This window comes from Bacillus rossius, chromosome 5 (assembly GCF_032445375.1).
Source record: "Bacillus rossius redtenbacheri isolate Brsri chromosome 5, Brsri_v3, whole genome shotgun sequence".
Taxonomy (NCBI): domain Eukaryota; kingdom Metazoa; phylum Arthropoda; class Insecta; order Phasmatodea; family Bacillidae; genus Bacillus; species Bacillus rossius.
In genome coordinates, this window is record NC_086333.1 from 8,536,107 (window position 1) to 8,558,343 (window position 22,237).

Consider the following 22,237-nt stretch of genomic DNA (forward strand, 5'->3'; position numbering starts at 1 on the left):
ATGAGTTTCCAGACATTCTCTGTGGATAAACAATTAGGAATAATTTTATTATATAATGAAATAATTTCAAAATAGTAACAACCAAGAATTAATTTTTCACATACCACAAATACAAGTATTAAAAAATCTCGCCATCTTATATTAGCTTTTCTTCTTCTAGGATATGATTCTTTGTATCCACAGAGTGCCCAAAGCCAGCCATTAATGTGTTCCATCCCGCACTATCGTGTATGAAAAAGGCGCTATCTAAAATTGGCTCCTTGTCTGCGAGAACTCTTTCCTTTATGTGCTCACAGTGCCCAAGGAAAGTCTTTAATGTGCTCCATCCCCTGAAATTTTTGAATGAAGAAAGCGACATATTGGATGCATAGATGTAGGCATGACGCACCTAAATACTCGTTGATTTATGTGCAGAGGGTACACAAAATAAACTCAAAATTTCCTCTATCTACAACTTATTTCAATTGAAAAAGATTCTATCTTCGATGGAGCGGTGTAGGCAAAGTGTGCCTATGTATATGTTTCTTTACATGCATTAGTAGACTGCATGTAATGCATTTGACATATTATAGTTAAAGTACTTTTAGTAATATATAAACTTATACATCTAGGGTTAAATATAGGAACACATTTTTATGTGCAGTTAAATATATGCTTATTAGTACAGGAGTAGATTATTCATATTATGTTAATAAATAAAAATATTTTTAATCGATGGTTATAAGAATAGAGTGTAATATGAATAGCGTGTTAATTAAACAAAACCATTAACATGTATAAATGAAAGAATAATTCAGGCTTATATGTTTAATTTTTCAATAAATAACATTATTAATAGTACCATATGGTTATAGGCAAATCATATCAATGAAGTAGAAGTTTCTGTCCATAAAATTCTTTATATTAGAAATGTAAGTATAGAGAATACTACCGTCATTCATACCTATGAAGAATGTATAATTTTTAAATTCTGTATAGTTATATAATAATTATTGTATTGTATTAATATTTGATTTTGGAATTTTTTTTAGTTGCTTATAAGGAGAGAATTCTTGATTATAGGTGTACTATATAATTTAATTTTAATTCGGTGGTAAATAATATATGTTTATAAGGAGAGAGACTGTAGGCACAAGTAACGATGTTCTCTAATTACTACTCGTATACCTAAGTGCTGTATAGACAATTTATCTCTCCCTTCTTTTAAATTGATGAAATATTCTCACACGTGATAATTTTAAGAAAATATATTAAAAAATAAACTTTTTCATGAAAAAATACATGGAAAATTTTTAAAAATAAAATACACCTGTAATTTTAAAACATAAGTATTTTATCTATGTACCATGTTACTTAGTAACATTGATAGGCAAAGTAACAAAACAACTACTCGATTTAAACGATACTATTATCTCTATATTTTCTAAAAATTACTTTATATTTCATAATGTACAAAAGTTAATAAATGAGAACTTGTAGTTTTAAGGGGAAAAAAGATCTTCCTTCCAACAATTTAAATAAAAATACAAAATTACAGCATTGGTTGTTGATATATTATAAAGGAGATATATTAGCAAGGATATAATATTTATCGCTAAATAATTCACGTACACTATAAACAATGGAAAATGTCCAACCACCTTTATAAAGTTTCGGTAAGCACGAAGTGGCATGGTGGGAAGCGAGCGCGGTGGAGCGCCCTGACGGCGGCTGGGGCAACTACTTGTAGAGACGCGCACAGACATCCACCGCAGCGCCACCAGGACCGCCAGTGTAGACCGCGACTCCTCCGCGCACAGATCTCGTCCCCGCCCGCCGATACGCACACTTGTCACGTGAGTACTAGTGTCTACACTCGCATAGCCTCGCCTCAAGCTGCTGCTGTATTCTAGCCTAGCTGCAAGCTGCTCCTACGGTCCTCTAGAGTCATCTAGTCTAGCTCCATGCTACATATTCTGTCCTCTACAGTCATCTAGCTTAGCGTATTGACACTTATTCTTTACTCTACTTTCGTCTAGCCCAATTTCCTACAACCCCTGCTGTTCTATATTGTGGTCTAGTATAGCTTCATGTCGCTTATGCTGTCCTCTACAGTCGTCTAGCCTAGCTTACTACCACACCTGCTGTTCTCTACTATCAACTAGCCTAGCTTCATGCCATTTATTCTGTCCTCTACAGTCGTCTAGTCTAGCTACCTACCACTTCTTCTGTTCTCTACTGTCGTGTAGCCTATATTTCTACCGCTTATGCTGTCCTATACAGTCGTCTAGCCTAGGTACATGTTCTTGCTGATATTTCTACAGTTGTCTACCATTGATTTATGGGCTTATGTTTTTATTTACAGTCATATAGCCTAACTTCAGGCTTCTTCTGCGGTTCTCAAACATTGTCTAACCTAGCTTCATGCTGCTTCTTTATTTTTTGAAGTTAGTAATTTTTTTATGTATTTATTCTTTTTAATTTAACATGCCTATAGTTTTTTGTGCGTCCACTACAGTCGTATAGCCAAGCTTTTTTCCACTCCTGCTGTTCTCTTCTTTCGTCAAGCCTAGCTAAATGCCGCTTCTGCTGTTCTCTTCTTTCGTCTAGCCTAGCTCAATGCCGCTTCTTCTGTCCTCTACTATTTATACCCTAGCTACATTCACCTGCTTATTTATAGAGTCATCTAGCTGATTTTCATACTGCTTATGCTGTCCTTAGCAATTGTCTAGCTTAGTTTCATTCCACTCCTACTGTCCTCTACTTTTGTCTAACCTAGCTTGATTCCACTCCAGCTGTTCTGTACGGTTGTCTAGCCTAGCTTGATTCCACTCCAGCTGTTCTGTACGGTTGTCTAGCCTAGCTTGATTCCACTCCAGCTGTTCTGTACGGTTGTCTAGCCTAGCTTGATTCCACTCCAGCTGTTCTGTACGGTTGTCTAGCCTAGCTACATGCTGCTCCTGCTGTCCTTCACAGTCTTCTAGTCTTGCTCAATGCTGCTTCTGCTATCATACACAATCGTTCAGCCTAGCTTTATGCCGCTTATGCCGTTTCTACAGTTGTCTAGTCTTTCTGCTGTCCTCTACAATCGTTTATCCTAGCTTAATGCTGCTCCTGTTGTCCGTCCTTGCTTCTTTGTTTTTTTTGCTGTCACCTACTGCCGTCAAGCTTAGCTTAATGCCTCTTCTTTTGTTCTCTAATGTCATCTAGCTGAGTTTCATATCACTTATGCTATTCTCTACAGTCATTTATTCTATTTTCATGATGCTTGTGCATTCCTATATGGTCATGTAGCATAGCTCATGCTTTCTTATAAAGTCGTCTAGCCTAAATTCGTTCCGTTTTTTCTGCCTCTACAGTCGTTTAACCTAGCTTGATGATCCTTCTCCTGTCCTTTACAGTTGTTTAGCCAAGCTTTATACCACTTATATAGTTCTCTATAGTACTTTTATGTAACGTCATACTACTTCTTCTGACCTCTACTGTCATCTAGCTTAGCTTCATTTCAATTCGCTAGTCATATACTCTTGACTTGTAGGTTTTGTTTGTGACACCTTAATTTTACATTAAGTTCTTTTCACATCGTGTGAACTGAATATTTTATTAATAATCATGAAATGCGTATTTTTCTTTCTATCGTAAAAAGTAAAAACTATATTTTGTAGCAAATACAGTCAAAGATTCGTAGTGCGTTGGAAAGTATAGTCAACATATATTATAAATGATTTTTTGGCCAAATATAAACCTCCACTAGACCACTAACTCGCTTGTCGCTGTAGTTGAGTCACCAAAAGTATATATATATGTGTGTGTGTGTGCGTGTAATTAAATGACGGTTTCTTGTATAAGAAACATGGTTTTTAATTAATATTTTGTGCTTCAGCACATAAAATAATACCCTAAGTTATTTATAAAATTTTGCGAAATAAATAACGGACATAGGCACCCTGCATTGCATTCCTGCAATGGTGATAACCTCGCGGGGTAAGATGTCCAGCCATGTACGGGCTGCGTGGCACGCTCGTGTGGATATAGTGGCGCCCCTAGCCACTGCCCACTGCGGAACGCAACACTGGAACTTGCATGTGGCAGTGCCGTAACTCGAGCTCTCCGACCGCCCTCCGCCTCTAATGATGCCTGATGGGTTCACATTAGTAAATCGTTTTTATTCCAATTAGAAAATTGGCCGGGCCGTGTGACATCACGTCCTGGTTGTCGGTGTGGAGGAGCTCAAGGCTCTCAGGCGGCCGGCAGCGCACCTGGCGGCAGTCGGCGCAGTCCGCACTGCTCCGCTCTCTTGGTGGCGGCGCGACCACGCCACACACGTCCTGCGGGCTGGGCTTTACACTTTTCCCCAGCATCTTATACCTTTGCTGGTAATACCTTATTGAACCCAACTGTTGGTGGTGGGATTGTGTCATTTACACAACTGAGTATCTTGCTCAATAGGTGATACTTGACTTGTCAAAGCTATAAAAAAAATTTAAAAAAAGCCACACACGTCCTGTGTTCTGTTCAAAGGTCCTGTGCTCTTCTCTTAAAAAACTTACACGTCGTTTTTCAAATATTTTCCCACACGCGCACTTTAACTCTTTTGAACTTCCAAGACGTCTTGTACATGTATAATAAATTATTTAAGAGTTGCAATTTCGATAATAATTGGCCATCATTTATAAAAATCTAAAATTTTAAATTTTGATTATAATGTAAAACTGCAGTTGAACGTTTATAAATATTGCATGAAAATTTTGTGTTTTTATATGTATTATTCTACTAAAACACGTATCACCCATTATTTATGTTCAAATACTGATAAAAGTAATTTAATTCAAGGATACAAGAAAAAAATATTTGTTTTAACTATAGTCACAAAAACATTTGGTGTTGAAACAGAAGGAACAGTTTAGAATTTATAATTATAAATTTATGACTTCGATGTATTTACACGACCGCATAGCCCGGAAAACATTGTTTTGCCAGTGTTTATTTATTTACCTCTATGTATTTAAAATGTATAGTTTGTATGTAATCTAGAATATATAGAATTATTTAAGAAAATTTGGAAAATGAAAGATGTCTCATTTTTATAATATAATATAATTTATATTTTATAATTTTTTGATAAATTACAGATACTAACGTAACTAAACAATACTTTGAACTTTTTTTTGATACTAATAATCGAACGAATTTAAAATAATTTAAATTGATACTAATATCCAGCTTAACTCAAGTGGTTAAAGAATATTTTTGGAAAAGAGTCTCCATGTTCACCAATCATCATGGCGATGGCTTGAACAGGCTACAGTGCCATCTAGTGGCGAGTTATAGCAAATGGGATAGCTCTATGTGACGGTATGGTATACATTGAGAAACGAACTACAATTTTATCACTGTTTGTATGTATATGACCTATCATTTTCTGTTTACCCATGGCGATCGGTTGAACGGCGTAGAATTTGATAAACTGCAGTGTCATCTAGCAGTAAGTTACAAAAAAAATGTATAGCATAAAAATCTTTCCATGAATAATCTCTTCGATGTGTCAACTTTCATGGCAATCGGTCTAACGGTGTCGGAATTTATCAACGTCATACATACATACGTACATACGTTCATACCAACATCCTATTTTGTACATACATAGACATACATATATATTAAAGGAAGAGTTACAGTGGGTCTGAATTTTTACTACAAAACTGATTAAATTTTACACACTTGACTTTAATAACTAGGTATAAGAAGGTCATTGTCTTCAGCAGTATTTGTAAAAACAACCCCTTTCCTCTTTCCACACGATTAAACATTTATGTTTCTTTCCTGTGATCAATTTTTCGTGTATGATAAAGTGATTTTTTATTTATTAAGAAAAATTCAATTTTGTATTCGAATTACACAAAAAAAGTTTAAGAAAATATTGTATTTTATTGCAGGTTGATTAAAATTTGACCCAATAGATCTGCCACCAAAATAAAACAAAAACACTATCTAACTATTATTTTGTCAAACTATCTGAAACCCCGTTTAATTAAACTACGTAAAACCCGGGAAACTTCATGTACGCGCTACTTAAGCAAGATTGTAGTTTAAATTTTTCGGAGGGTTTATAGCCTAACATTAAAGGTTATATTTTAAATTTTTTTAATGAAATATATATATATTATTTCTTTCCAAATATTAATATAACAAAATATTTAAAAAAATACTTAATATAAAAATATATGGTACTGCATTTGGCTCAAATTACAGAACAGACAAAAATAAGTGTTTCACTTTCAAATCCTAATACAAACAAAATTGCGTAAAAAGGTATATATAAATTTTTGATTCTGATGAATAATTTCGACCTTTACCTAAATTCTTTGATATATTTTTTTAAAAAAATAATTTTAAAAGTAACAAAGCACTTTAATTAAAACTACAAAATTATAAAATAAATAGTTCAGCACAGAAAAAAAATATTGCTTGCGTGGAAATGTCTATGTTCGAGATTTTTATACTACATTCAATTGGAACAAATACATTTTCTCAATGCGGTTGGTGCAGAAGAACTTGGTTACGCTCCATCTTCCCATGTCGGAATGTGTAGTGTGCACTACACTAGTATGTTGCTGTCACAGGCGCAGGGAATGTTTAATGAAGGGCAGTGGAATTGAGAAACAACTAAGCTTCTTCCCCTTCTTCTTCATTATTTTCAAAGTTAGCAAAGTTAAAATATTCATGACATCAAATTGTATCAAATTTTTTATTTTGTTTCCATTTATGCTTGATATGTTAAAGTTCTTTCAAGATATTTTATGTAAGCAGTAAAGACACTTAAATCAAGATCATAACAGAGATAAAAAAATTCAAAAAATAAGTGTAGTTAAGGCTTAAAAAAATTATAGAACCTTATATTTTCAAGTTCCCAAGCAAATTATTTAGTTTAACCAGAGCAGGTCACTGAAGAGCGAGTGGGGCCACTCAATATGGCATATTGTTCGTCATCTTGAATCCACCATCTTGTTTTTGTTTACTGGCGAACATTATCTTGCATTATAACATCGCAGCCACAATCATGATTCGTCTGCTGGAGGAAGCCATCTTGTATTGTGACATTACGGCCATAATAATTTCTTCCTACGCTAGAGGCCACCATCTTGGATTAGTTCATCAAAGCTGACATATTGTTTTCGTCTGCTGGAGGAAGCCATATTTATTTTCAGTACTTGCTAAAAGGAGCGCTTGTGTCACAAGTAAATGAATCGGCTGCTAAAGGGTGCTGCCACCAAATTGGTTTAATTTTTACCTGCGAGAGAGATAAAGTTTTAATTGCAAAGGCACTCGCCATATCGTCAGCCTTTGGGGCCACCATTTCTGAAGTTCATAACTATTTAGCTACAAATTCGGGAAAAATTCCAAACACCATTAATAAAAAACACTGATTTTTGTACTGTTAAATTTGATCTATTCATGTCCTTGGTTCTATCCTTAGACGATACAAAAGTTATTTATGCTCTTAAATATTGATTTGGTTAATCATTCTCACTGCAGCTAAATAAATACTCCTACCAGCTGAATATATATGTAACTGGTTGTCAATATGCCGTACACTGTTTTTTTTTTAGTATAGTTCCAACCACAAGCATATAGACTAAATGTCTCTGAACCACGAAGCCAGGTCATGTTCAAAGTCGGTTAAATACACCAAGCGTCTCCGAACCACGAGGTCTCATTAGCCGATACCTGTTATTGAATTCAAAATACGTGACTAGAGACCTGACAAATTCGGGGATTCAATGACCTCTAGGATAGCCTCCATTATCCTCTGCATTTCTCAAGCAAACACGCTTGTTCATTGGGTGATAACTTGTGAGGCGTCTCCACTGGGTAGCTTGTGATTCGAGGCTTCTTTGGTCAATAGTCTGTCATTTGCCCAGAGAGATCCAGTTAAACTGCGAGCCAATAGCAGAACCAGCAGAATTGTTCACATGTTTTAATTTTAGCCTATCACGAAATGAATCCGCGAATTTTTCCGGTCTCTATATATTACATATTTTTAGCCGGCAAGACAATGCAACTGAACTGCGAGACAAAAATTATGAATGTTATCTATATAAAGAAAATAGGACAAATATCTAAGCTTGTTTTAATGCGTTACTATAGAACTAAAAATCCTGAAAAACCTTTTACGCTTAGTAAAATCCAAGTAGTCCTGAAACATAAAATCTTCAGTCCTGACTACTGCCTTGACAACGCACATTTGACAAAAAGGATGTACATTTTGCACAAACATTCAACGGATTAAGGATACGTTATCATCCGAGGGAAACGATCTGTCACAGAATATTATGATAGGATACTATCGGTGGGATACTACTGGTAGGATACGATAGGATACAGCGAAAAATCTGTCTTAAATAAAAGTCAGAACACAAAATATAAAATAATAAATTTTTTAATTCTAACAAATTATTTATTTTTTAATTTTATACACATGCAAGTAAAACAAGAGATAATTCTAGGTAGCCAGCTTTCCTCAATTCTTGAAAATCCAGAAAAAATACATTTAGACTTATGCTTGCATATTTAATATAATATTTTAAGAATATGCATATTTGTAACATATTTATGCTAATCATATTATTATATGCAAGATATACATTTATACACATATATTAACATTTAAATTTAACGTTTGCTGATAAGGATATCCAAGACTTATTTTTTTATTTTCTGAGGGCCGGTTTCACAAAGTCTGGTTATCGTCCGGTTATCTTCTGATTAAAATTGAAGTGCTGGTTAGCAGAATTACCTGTTTCTCAATATAGGGTTAACAGTAATCGGCCGATTAACTGATTGTAACTAATGGTTAAGTTAAACACAAGAAGAGGTTCTGATTAGTTGGCTACTGCTGATAGTTTTGAGGTTATGTATATTTTTGAAGCAGTTTGAAACCACGTATTGTGCAAAACAGAGATAATTGATTGAATTGCCGCAGTGACGATGGCGAATGAATTGAACATTTTGTTTGAAGATGATGAAGAAATTGTTGATTATTTAAATAGACCACGAATATTTCGATTAAGGCCAAATCACTTTCAAATGAATGACAGTGAATTTGCAATGAGGTTTCAGCTTAGCAAAAATACGGTCCTAGCACTGTTGCAAAAAATAGAAAGACAGTTGGAAGTGCCCACAGACAGGTTAATGATGGCTTTTTTCTTGTTAATCTATTACAAACAAAAAAAAAAGTACTTTTTGTGTGAGCTTCCATTTGAAATTTGGCTATGTACACATGTGAGTATAAACAAGTATTTTTGTTTTCAGGAATTTTTCTGTCTCTCCTATTGACCAACTTCTAGTAACCTTAAGGTTTTATGCATCTGATGGATTTTTTTATTTCCGTTGGTGATTACTTCGGTTTACACAAGAGCACTGTATGTCGTATTGTAAAAAAGGTTACTTTTGTGATAGCAATGCTCCGCAGAGAATATATTGCATTTCCTGAGACAGATGAACAATATCGGCTGTTACATGAAGAATTTTACAATGTGGCACGGTTTCCAAAAGTAATCGGAGGAATTGACTGTACCCACATAAAAATTATTTCTACAGGTATGAAGACTTACGTAGTGTGTAGGCCTAATTTTATATTTGTTACATACATAAATGTTCAAGGGCAGCTATCGGTAAATATGTAGTTTAGGGGTATTCCTTAAAGAATATACTTAAAAATCCTAAAATAACTTAATTCCATTCTCTAAACCGTCCTGAATTTAATAAAAAAACAGGAGATAAGAAATTCCAAATAGTTTATGAGAAATTGCCGTTTATATTTTCCATCACTATACCTTTGCATTCATGCAGAAATATCGTATCCAACATAAAAATTCCTTTTTACATCAAATTACTTGCTATCGCACGTATCAAGTCGGCGCTCCGCGCCTCCATACTGCTAACAAACATCCATGGCAAGGGTTATCGCCTGAGTTTGGTTAAACAGTAGGGACTCACATAATTTTTTTTAGTTTACATTTCAATAGCCTATGACGTGCCTGTCATGTGACTACATTATCCAATTGCAAATAAAAATATATTTGATACTAGTAAACAAGAAACAATGGCAGCGACAGCATGAATGCAAAGGTATAGTGATGGAAAATAAAAACGGCGATTTCTCCTAAACGATTAGGAATTTATCTCCGGTTTTTTTTATTGAATTCAGGACGGTTAAGAGAATGGAATGAAGTTATTTTAGGATTTTTCTTTCTTCGCTGCACTTTTTTCGTACCGCACGTTTCATGTTATCGTATTTTGCTTTCAAAGTTTTTTCATTCCTTGGAAGAATGCCGGACAAGGAATTAAACTCTGATGTAATCCTTTGCCATGCATATTCTTTTTGTCGCCATGTAACCGCATCGGTTTTCTTGCATTCTACGATACTGGCATACTTTTCCACTAAAGATATAATTAATTCCGTTTCCGAAGCAAGAAAATTTCCGGATCGTGGCCGCTTATTTTCGTCCATATTGATGTCTGTTTACAATTTTCTCTAACCGAACCTTAAACACTGGCCAAAAGTAACAAACGAAGGTAGCACGACAGCCAATCGCGATCCGATACGTCATCGCCTGGTTGCCATATTTCCCTTAGCCATTGTTTAGTTAAACACTCGTTAAAAATACGTTGGGAAACAGTCAAATTATAATCAGTACTTTAATGTCCTGTTTTAATTAATCGTTCGAATAGATAACCGAAACTTTAAACAGACTTTGTGAAACCGGCCCTGAGTGTGGTTTTAATTGCACATTTCCATTTTTGTTGTCTTTCTCCGTGTGCACCGGGTCATTTCTGAGAAAACAATCGATGCATTTTTTTTTTTCAACATGGACAATGCAATTGTATTCAGAACTTAATTCAGATGCTAATTCCTGTTAATAAATAAGTACTTGCAATAACTTTCTATATTGTGGGATTAAAAAGAACAGTGGATTTTTGAGTCAATTACTCTGCCTTGAGATGGCTGAGAAACAATATCATACAAGACAAATTTCTTCTCTGATATGTCTAACAAAGTTCTCCTTCCATTGCGACCGTGAAAGAGCATACCATAAAAATACATATTTACCTCAACACATAACGTGGTGACATATTGGCAGGAATATAAACTACTTTTAAACCAATTTCATGCATGAGATAAATTAATTCTTGCTGACGAAATATTAAAATTCATACATGTAAGAGCGATTGACAAAAATATTCCGAAAGTGAAAGTATTCGACCCTGATCGGATCATTTTTATTTTAAACAATAGAAGACGACATTGATGACTTATCAAGAACAGTTATCGTGGTTCCAAAAGTAGTAGTGTCATCGTCAGCATATATGTGTTATTACTGAGAGTATTATATAATAGCCCAGTTGGGACAGGCTTCAGGCTGTGGTGCCTTGTGCCAGGGTTCAGAATGTCGATTGTGACGTCATGAAGGCCATATTGGATGACCTTGACCTTCACAATTTTCCAAAAATGAATCAAAATTTTAAAAAAAATCGCCCAATATTCGCCAAAATTTCCAGTTTTTTGAAGAAAAAAAAACATTCCGCCACAGAAGGAAAAATTTTCGTTTTCAGGAAAAAATTTCTGTTTTATTCCTCAACAATTCAAAAATTTTTAATTCGAAAAACCTGTAAAGACTTTTTACCTTAGAAAAAACAATTCTACACAGAGGGTTAAAGTTCACATCTACAGGCCTCCAATAAGCCTCTGATGGCTATATTGAATTACCTTGACCTTGAGGTTGACATAGACCGTAAAATTCTAATTCTTTAATTTTTGAACTAAAAATTAAAAACATATGTATTAAAAAAATTGCTAACTTTAAAAATTTAAGTTACTTAAACGATTTTTATTCTTGGTTAGATTCCCAGCGAGGGTAAATTGTAATTTATTATAAAATATATTTTTTAAATATTCCTAAATAAAATTAAAAAAATAATAAAATTTGCTTATGTTATCCACCATCTTGAATTAAGACGTAACCACTGAAATTATCTTTACGGCCACCATCATAAAAGTACGCAATTTTTATTCTAGAAATTAGGAAAAAAAATTAAAAACATAAAAAATTTAATTTAAATGATTTTAATAATAATTTCTCCATTTTAAATTAAGACATCACCGTTTCACATTCCATTACGGTCAAAATCCCAGATTATAGTGACATTGTAATTTTCGTTATGCCGGCCATGTTGTTTGCGTGTGACGTCATCGTTGCACATTTTGTTAAGGCTGATATCTTATATTTTTAAAATTAATTTTTGTTGCAGATGACATTATGAAAATACTTTTTTATGCTTGAAAATTTCGAAATCTTTTTCAATTAATAAAAAATTAATTAATAAAAATTAAAATAAAAACTTTTAGCCATCTTGTATTTCAATGTTACAGCCGCCATATTGAAAAACCGAAATTATTAACCAAAAATACACACACTAGAATGCAATGGACACGCAGTGGACACACAGTAAACACACAACACACACAGGACACGCATTTGACTAAAAGGAAGCAAATTTGGAAGAAAATTCAAATTGGTTTGATACGATCTTATCAGTAGGATAATATAATACAGACTTGACTAATAACATTGAACTTAAAGGACGTACATTTTCACAAACATTCAACTCAGTAGGCTTCGAACGCCAATTTATGATAGAATATAATGCCTCCAACAGTCTTCTCTCCAACAGCTCCAAATGCTCCAAGTGCTCCTACTGTTTTTGGCTCCAACAGTCATTGGCTCCAAAAGCAATGCCCCAATTGCTCCAACAGCTCCAAGTGCTCCCACAGCTGTAATGCTCCAATTGCTCAAATAGTCCTTTCTGCTCCAACAGCTCCCAGTGCTCCAATGCTTCAAGTGCTCCAATGCTCCAATTGCTATAGGGGCTCCAACAGCTCCATCTACATTTGACTCCAATTGATTTAAATTGCATTTTTTAAATTGAAAATGACCAGAAGCATATTTAAAAAAAAAAAAAGGAATCGCATTTGAAGCACATTTGGAAACCCAGTAAAAAAATAGGACATTGAACAAAAATATAGCACAAGTGGTTGAAAATTCAATTTGGTAAATTACGATATTATCAGAATAGCACGGTTCCATTAGTACGATATGATACTACAGTCTTTTCTGCGTACATTTATTGTAAAGTAGTACATTTTCACGAACATTCAACTTAGTAGGATACGATTTCATCAGTAGAATACAATCTCCAATCTACGGTAGACCTCAACTGCTCCAATTGACTTTGGCTCCAAAAGTATTTTGACTTAAACTGCTCCAACGACATTTCACTACAAATCTTCTAGGCACCAATTTCTTCATCTGTCTTCGATTCCAATTGTCTTTGACACCAAAGCTCCAGCAACATTTGGCTATAAGATTAAAAAGTTACTTGGTTAGAAGCTACGAGTCTACGAGGCTCCAAGGCAACATGACTACGTGACTAAGAGACTACGAAGCTACAAGACTACACGGTTACGAGGCTTTCGAGAATACTTGTCTCCAACTGGCTAAAATAGCTCCATTCTGCAGCTATATTTTCTTTATTTCTTGCAAGAAACTTGTCACAATTAATTCCAATTCTCGTAAAGTCATGTCTCCTCGTGTCATATCGAGGTAAATATTTTTTTTATGCGAGATACATTCGCAAGAAGAGGGCTTCGCTAGACATCAATGCTCGTCTTGCATGAAAGCATTTCTCAGCTGTCCCAAGATATAGTAATCGACTGAGTAATATATATATCCTTTGTCTGGAATCAATCTGATAAAAAATATTGAGAGCGGAGATTTGATAACAGGAAATCACTAAGAAAGCAAAACTCTGTATAATATTACTTGTCTCATTACGATAATTAATTACATACAGGAATTGTTTTCTCAGAAATAACCAAAAACACGCCTAGTAAACGAACAGAAGTCTTGGCAGGAATAACCAGCAGCACACGGAGAAAACCAACAGAAGCGTAGCCTCTAATGAACAGAAGCACTTGGAGATACCACAGGTATAATCAGAAGCACACATAGATAACCAAACTAAATATGGACAGGAATAATCAGGAGCACACGGAGAAAACCATTGAAATAGCTATTGACAGGAATAATCAGGAGCACATGAAGAAAACCATGAACTATTAGTAGGAGTAACCAGGAGCACACGGAGAAAATTAACGCACATCTTCCTTAGTAAAAATTATAAAATCACAGAAAAAAAATTAAAAATTAAAATAAAAAAATTAAAACATCTAAATATAGTCTGTAGAAAAATTACAAAAAAATTCTAGCTTTGTTAGAATTCTATCATTGCTGAACTAAGGAGAAGTTCACAAGCTGGCAGAAACTATTTTTTTTTTTTGTGGTTCGAAGAGGCTTGGTCTAAACACTTGACATTGGACATTGCCTGATATTTTTTTTTTCCAGTATCATTGAAAAACACAATACCACTTGATTCAGAGACGCTTGGCTTATACGAATAACATTGAACCAGACCGCTGGGTTCGACCTGAAGATTCCAAGACGTTAACTGCGTTTTAAATTAAAATTTTGGTAAAATTGTATTTAAATTATTTTATATAAATTTTCAATTATTTCCCGATTTTCTAGTTAAATAATTATGGATTTTTAAGATGGTGGCCGTGATTTAATAATTCAATACGTCTAAATGTTTTTATTTACATTTTAATTGATTCATTTTTTATTAATTTTAAAATTTTTATCTTAATTTATAGCGTAATAATTATGGGTTTTAGAGATGACATTTGTAACTGAAATTGCAATAGTGATATAGAAATTCAAAATGTCGGCCATGGCAGTCTATTTGTCAAGGTCATGGCCTCAGCGGCTTATAGCGGCTTACTTTTAGGACTCTTAAGCCGATTTTAGGACATTTTGTTTTTTATAAGGCAAAAGTCTTTTGAGGATTTCAAAATCCAAATTTTAAAATTTTTTGGTATTTTTTTCTCTCAAAAATGGAATTTTTGAAAATTTATTTTTTTTAGAATATTTGGCGGGATTTCCCCCCATATAAATACAAATTTTGGCGGATTTTGGCGGCGTTTAGGGAAAGTTTTGCAAATTTTCTTTCATTTTGGGCAATTTTTTTGAAAAATTGAAGGTAAAAGTCAAGGTCATACGATATGGCTGCAGTGATATCACAATCCAATCTTCGCAAACGGCACCATACGCATAACCGGCGATTATATACTATTGATTAAGGATAGAATAAAGGATATAAATAAGTCAAATCAATTATTAAATATAGGAGTTATATTATATGATATAATGGTTTTTTTCCCGAAACTCTAGCAAAAGTTAAGATGTTACCAAAGGGCTGCCAAGACAGCCGACAATATGGTGGGCGCCTTCGCAATAAATAATACTGATCTCTAGTGGGTAAAAATAAAACCAATTTAGCAGCAGCGCCTCTAGCAGACGACGCATGTACTACATGACACTAGTTCTCCTTGTATCGAGTCCTGAAAACAATATGGCAGCAGGGCTTTCTAAGAGACGATGTGTGTACTACGTGAAACTATCGCACCTGGTAGCAATTACTGTAAAATAGTGGCTGCCTCTAGCAGACGAAAATTAGATGGTGGCTGTGATATATTCCAAAATGGTGGCCTCCAGTAGAGCAAAACCAGATAACAGTTGTGAGGTCATACTCCAAGCTGGCGGCATTTAGAGGACGAAAAGATGATTACGAGTGTGATATTAGTACCCAGGATAATAGTCTCCAGCAGATTAAAACCAGATAATGGATCGAAAATGGTGGACATCACATCATAATGGCTGGCATAATATCTACCTTGGTATTAGTGTTGGGAGATCAATCTGTCGGCGGCTTCTATGGAAGATGGATACGTCTCCATTTTTTTTAGCTCTCACCAAGTGAATACCGAAGACTCCTTGAAAGAAGTGAATTTTTGATAAAAAGTTTATTAATATTTTTTTTTAAATTTTTTTATAAATTTTACATTTTGCTACATTTTTTGGGATAATAATAATGGATTTTCATGGTAGCAGCCTAGGCGGCCGACAAGACGGCAGACGCCACATTATTAAATAATACTACTGCACTCTATTGGGAAAAATTTAACCTTTATGGTGAGAACCCTCTGTTGATGTGTGTACCACGTGACATAAGCATTGCTGGTACCGTGTATTAAACCACATGGCGGAGGCACCATTTAGCAGACGATGCATGTAGTACGTGAAAATTGTGCTCCTGATAGTGAGTATTAAAAATAAAATATAACGGCTCTGTTTCGAACAGGTGATAATATTATTCCTTCCAGTTAAAAAAAATTACAATTCCAAATTTGTGTTTTATTTTTTATATAACTTAGCTCATTCTCAGTCTGGTTCTTGTCTCAAAGGCCGTGTGGTTAAAGGCGTATGTTTTCCAATCGAGAGGTTGGAGCTGTCATGGTTGGAAAACAGTGCTATCAATTTATCTTGTATAAAAGTTAAATTTAATATGTTGGTAAGAACCATAACAACACTTGTAGTTATGGAACATCGTCGTTATGTGCACGTGACAGTGTGATGCTTGTGCTCTCTAGGAACGAACAATAGAAACAAAGATGATATAATACAAGATGGCGGCCTTCAACGATAACAAGATGGCGGCCGTGATGTCACCGTTATACTGTCTCATGTAATATCTGCTTTGGCATTAGTGGTTGTCAGTATGATGGTGGCTTTCGTGGAGGATGGAGTAGTCATAATTTGTTTTTACACTCACTAGGTGTGAACCTTACGACTCCGCGAAGTGTTTTGTATTAAAATTTTATTGTATGTGAATGTGAGTTTGTTTATTTGTTGGTTTGGTACGCTTTCACGCGGAAATTACTCAACCGATCATCATGAAAATTTTGTGCGCATATTTTCAAGGATATAGTAAAGGACATAGGACACTTTTTATATATTAAAAAAAAAAAAACTTTTTTTTTTCCAAAGGGAAAAATATTGATATTGGTATGTTTGATCACCCGAGTGAAAGTTTGAGTAATTTGAATGAAATTTAACGCCATTTGAAGTTTCAATAAGTAAATAAATAATTCGACAATCTAATACTATAATACCAGTGGTCAATTCACTATTAAATTTTATTTTTCTGTCACCGCCAAGCAATACTTAAACTGTTTTAATTTTTGAGGTTAGGTGATGGTTGTTTGGAAGTTGATGCTGAAGGTTATATTTTATTTTCAAGTGAATTTTGTAGTTTAGTAGAAAATGATGCGGGTCTTATTACTCAAGTTTTCCCGGACTTGCAACAAAATTTGAATAGTGATCAGTGGTTGCGCGCAAGAGCAATATTGGCGCCAAAATATAATATCGTTAATAATATCAAAACTTATATTTTAAAAGAGTTGCGAGGGGAAATGAAGAAGTATTTGTCAAAAGATACAATCATGGATACAGAACAAAGCAATTCATATCTTGCGGGGTTTATAAATTCACTTGAACTTTCGGGTGTACTCTCAGAAAAACTTCAAATGAAATAAAATGTAAAAGTTATGCTTATGCAAATTCTAGATGCTCCTCGACTATGTATTGGAACAAGGCTTCGGATCACACAATTGAGGCAGAAAACACTTGGTGCCACTATTTTAACAGGTATCGGTAAAGGAGAAAGTGTTATCATGCCTCAAATTCCAATTATCATCATTGATCAACCGTTCCAATTCAAAAGAGTTCATTTTCCCGCCAGGCTTAGTTTTGCTGTTACCATCAACAAAGCGCAAGGGCAAACATTGCTTGAAGCAGGGGTGCACTTGGAAAAGCCATGCTTTTATCATGGCCAACTATATGTAGCCGGCTCACGTGTATCCAATTCCGGACCGAACAATAAACATATAACATAGTATACAGGAGCATCCTAGAATGATACTCTGATTTAAGCTCTTTTAAAGAAAAATTAATTTATTACACGTTAATTCTTTAAAATTTTTAAAATGTTAGTATTTAAAATTATTTATTTCTTGTAATAGTGAAACATATTTCAATAAAGCATGTTTTCAGTTTTTTAACCTTAATTTGTGTTAGAATTATTTTATACTGATTAACCCAATCACACAATAAAAAAACAATTTCCATATTATTTTATTTTCTTTCTGATGATATTTAACACTTTTTTAAGGACATCAACGCGGGCGAAGCCGTGGTAAAAACTACTATTTTTTATAAATTTAAAAATTGTTTCCGAGAAAATACTTCAATAATAAAGATTTTTCAAGATGGTGGATATTACATCACTATTAAAAATGGCTTGTGTGATGTAAACAACCTTTTTTATTAAAAGTGAGCCGGTAGCAGGTTAAAAGACACACTTTTTCAGTCAGCGCGCCGATACATATAGAGATAGGAGTGACCTAGGGGTGCGCTTCCCCTCCCATTTCCCCTTCTGTAATGGTAAACTCGATGGAGTAGGGTTATTGCTGGGGACGCGTCGGCGCATGCGCGGACTGGTTAGGATGTTTTGCTGAGGGCGGTGGCAAGTGCTTCTTCGTCGTCGAGCTCCCGATGGGACTGGTTGGGCTCTAGTTTTCTTTAACCTCGAGGTGGCTCGTAATGCGCGAGAGCGGCGCGGAATTGCTGGTTTAGATCGCGCAGTTGTATAATTGCTTCTTTTGGCACCGCTCTTGAAAATTTACGTATCAATTCGGATTCATGTGCCTGTGAAAAGCTGATCACGCAGTTCGGGCTTTTACAGCCCGTGAGTCTGAGCTTTGGGCACGAACTTAACTAGTATTGCATTTGGCATACACCTTGCGAGGCGGAATATTCATCAAGTTTCATAGCTTCGATGTATAGGGTAAACCGACCATATACCGTGATATACCTTATATAGTGACAAACAACGTTGCGGGCATCACAGAGTTGGGTATGCTTCCTACACTGAGTTCACTAAGTTACCAACAAAGAGCAGGCATGTCTAGTATCGGCGCATGGCTTGGCGCGTCCTTTGTGTTTACCAGCACAATTTTCCTGCTAGTATTCGTTCAATACACATATCATCTCACTCAAGTTGTGTATCACGCGCTACAAAAATGTAAATAAATGTACTTTCTTACTAATATCGCATGTTTTATAGTTTCAACGTAAATCTAGAGCATTAATCTGTTAATTTATGGTTTTAGACAATATTCTCTACTCCTATTTACTTTGTAATAAGCTTACAAAGATGAACTATTTCCTTACAATTTTCCTTCTGTTTCAGTTACAATGATGCCATTCGACATCATGTTTGTAGGAGAATTTGGGCCTAATTATTTTCATAAAGGTCACGATGACAGATGGATTGAAGGAAGGTGCCCTTCCTAATTTCTCTGTAGGGTAGTCTCCAAGTGATTGGATCAATTCCGAGTTGTTTATGCGGTGGTTCAAAATGTTCACTAAAGGAGGCACATGAGACAAACCAGTGATTTTAATAATGGACTCACATGCAAGCCCCTTCACGCCCAAAGTTATGGAAATAGCATCACAAAATGAAATATTTTTGTAGCTTTCCCATCCCACACCAGTCATATCCTCCAGCCCCTTGATATTTCTGTTTATCAACCTCTGAAAGTTGCTTGGAATGCAGCTCTCAAGCATTTTCAAGAAGGTAATCCATTTCGCAGACCAGGACATTTTGACTTCCATGCTATGTTCAAACCACATTCTTGAAAGCCTTTTTTTGGAAAACATAATTTCTGGATTTACTAAGACTGGCATCTTCCCTTTAAATCGACAAGCAGTGCAGGATGAAGCACTGACAACAGCGCCCATAGGGCTCGACAAATCTCAAGGAAGCACATTATCAAATGCCAGTGGACGTAGGTCTAATGAAGGGGATAGGCTTAGTCCAAAGTCATCAGACAGTAAACTTGCACAAAAGTCACTTAACGATCTTTTAAGATTGCCAGATTTATGCCTTACGTCACCACAAAGTAAAAAGCCTGAGATAGTGCCAAAGTTTACTTGAACCCTACACCTGAACTTCAGGAAGACGAACTTCAGCCACCATGTGTAGCATTCAGCCTGCACCTAGCCAAGTGGGAGCCAGATATGGAAGAAAGTGACAAAGAAACAGCCGAAGGAGCTTAAGAGTAAGCCTAAGCTAGCAAAACAGAGTGAAAACGTATGTACGACGTGTAACGAGGACTATGCGCTTGGCAAGAATAAAAGTTCTTGGATTCAGTGCTGTTTCTCCTTGAAATGGTTCTACGAAAACTGCCAATCCATTGATTCAGCAAAGCCACCAACAGTTTTCATGTGTAATCTGTGTGCGATAAGTGATTAGGCAGACAGCAACAGTGACTAAAGTCGTGGCAATGTTTTACAAATGAACATAATACATGTGTCACGAAATAAAGTATATGTTGTCACGGAATTAAGTAGGGTATCATGAAATTAGGTATGTGTGTATGCGATTTGTTTATTTCATATACGTTTTTATTTACTTAAGATAAATTAATTTTTCATGTAGAAAATAATAAGGCAATAAGTAAACAATGTATCACATATAATAGAAGAATTACTATGTTTAACATATTGCTAATATTGAAGTTCGATACGTTAGTATCACGAAGTTGGGTATGTTTACCCTACTCGCGAAAACTGTTGTTTGTACTTTGGGCCTTTCTGTTGGTTCGGTTATGAAGGTAGCTGTACATCTGTAACTTAATGGCGAGCCGCGATGACACATGGAGGTGTGTTTTACTGTTGAAATGGACCGTGCAAGTAACGAAGCTCGATCGAGGTTATCCCAGTTACACGATACTAACACTTGCCATCGTTGGTTGCATGGGGTTTATGCTAGTAACAGACGTGATTCATTTTGTAATGGATACATGCAGAGGGATGAATGGTACATTTTAACACAAATTAATGGAATACTGTTATGCTACACACTTCTATTTGTATTAATGGACACTGTAGAAAGTTAGTTTTGGTTGAGCTAGTAGTTATTCACGCAGAAAACTTTAGGATACAGTTGTCAGTAATAATTTTTATATAATTGTTAATTGTCATATGACATCTGTTAACTCAAGCACGATTGTGTATTCATATGTGATCCGGACGAATGTTTAATGTTGGGAATACTTTCAGATCAGTAACTGCGCTTTCGAACACATACAAACAAATGATATAGTATTTGTAAGACTTTTTTTAAGTATTTTTATTTGTTAAAGTCAAAGATTATGTTAAAATTGAACTTTTAAACAGAAAAACGATGGTCACGAGTGAGCGTAATATTTTATTAGAATTTTGCACCAAACCTCGTGGTGTCGAGTCTAACACAGTGGTGTGACATGGGGACGCACCACAACGCCGAAATACCACAACGCCGAACGTACAATAACGCCGAATACCATAACGCCGAATTCCAAATTGACCACAACGCCGACGACCCGAAAACTGCCGTGTACCACAACGCCGAATGACCACAACGCCGTAATACATTAACGCCGTAAAATGTCATTGCAGTATTGCCACAAAAACAAACTCAGAAGAAAGTCACTAAATATACTGAAAGAGAATTCAAATGTACAACAACGCCGAAATACCATAACGCCGAATGCCACAACAACGAATCTACAATATGACCATAACGCCGAAACCATTATATGACCATAAGGCCGAAACCATTATATGACCATAACGCCGAAATTCTAATATGACCATAACGCCGAAACCATAACTTGTTGCCTACCTGCCAGGCATTGAAATGCTGTATTCGTAAGATAAGCGCACTCTCTTGCAACTGTGAAGCTAAACATACAGCCAACATGTTTATCGTTTTGCACATTCAATATGAGTACTGACTTTTCCCCTAGTTAAACATAACACTTTATTATTTTTTATAGGGCAAATGGAACATTGATTGAAATGAAATATATTTTTGAAAGAATAATAATTTTTTTTTTACAATTCAAGGTCAAGTTGAAGGTTTTTTATTTCGAAAATGCGACGTTTTTACAAGGGTTTCGAGAAGAGGAGGCGGCCTTTTGAAATGTCAGCCTTAGAGTTGATTTGAGGAAATAAATTAGATATTAAGTAGCGCCGGGAATGATGGGCAGGAGAAACACGAGATCCCAAAAAATTTGCCAACTTTCGTTGAAAATTGGACCCGGATCGCCTAGGTTGGAGGCTAATGCTGTAGCTAACCTCCACTCTTGCAGTTACTAATATATTATTCGATTCAGACTTACGTAGTTATAACA

The 22,237-nt window shown here is 35.2% G+C and overlaps 1 protein-coding gene across 2 annotated transcripts in view; it reads left to right on the forward strand.

Annotated features, from left to right (window-relative positions):
- The first annotated feature begins 1,761 nt into the window (after positions 1-1,761).
- The window catches only part of LOC134531575 (sodium/potassium/calcium exchanger 4), a 758,952-nt gene continuing 738,476 nt past the window's right edge, over positions 1,762-22,237 (forward strand). Inside the window, exon 1 of one of the 2 annotated variants that reach the window (XM_063367287.1) lies at positions 1,762-1,835. The gene's annotated coding sequence lies outside the window, so the exon portion shown is untranslated. The remainder of the gene's footprint in view (positions 1,836-22,237) is intronic. The other variant, XM_063367288.1, reaches the window with a different exon arrangement.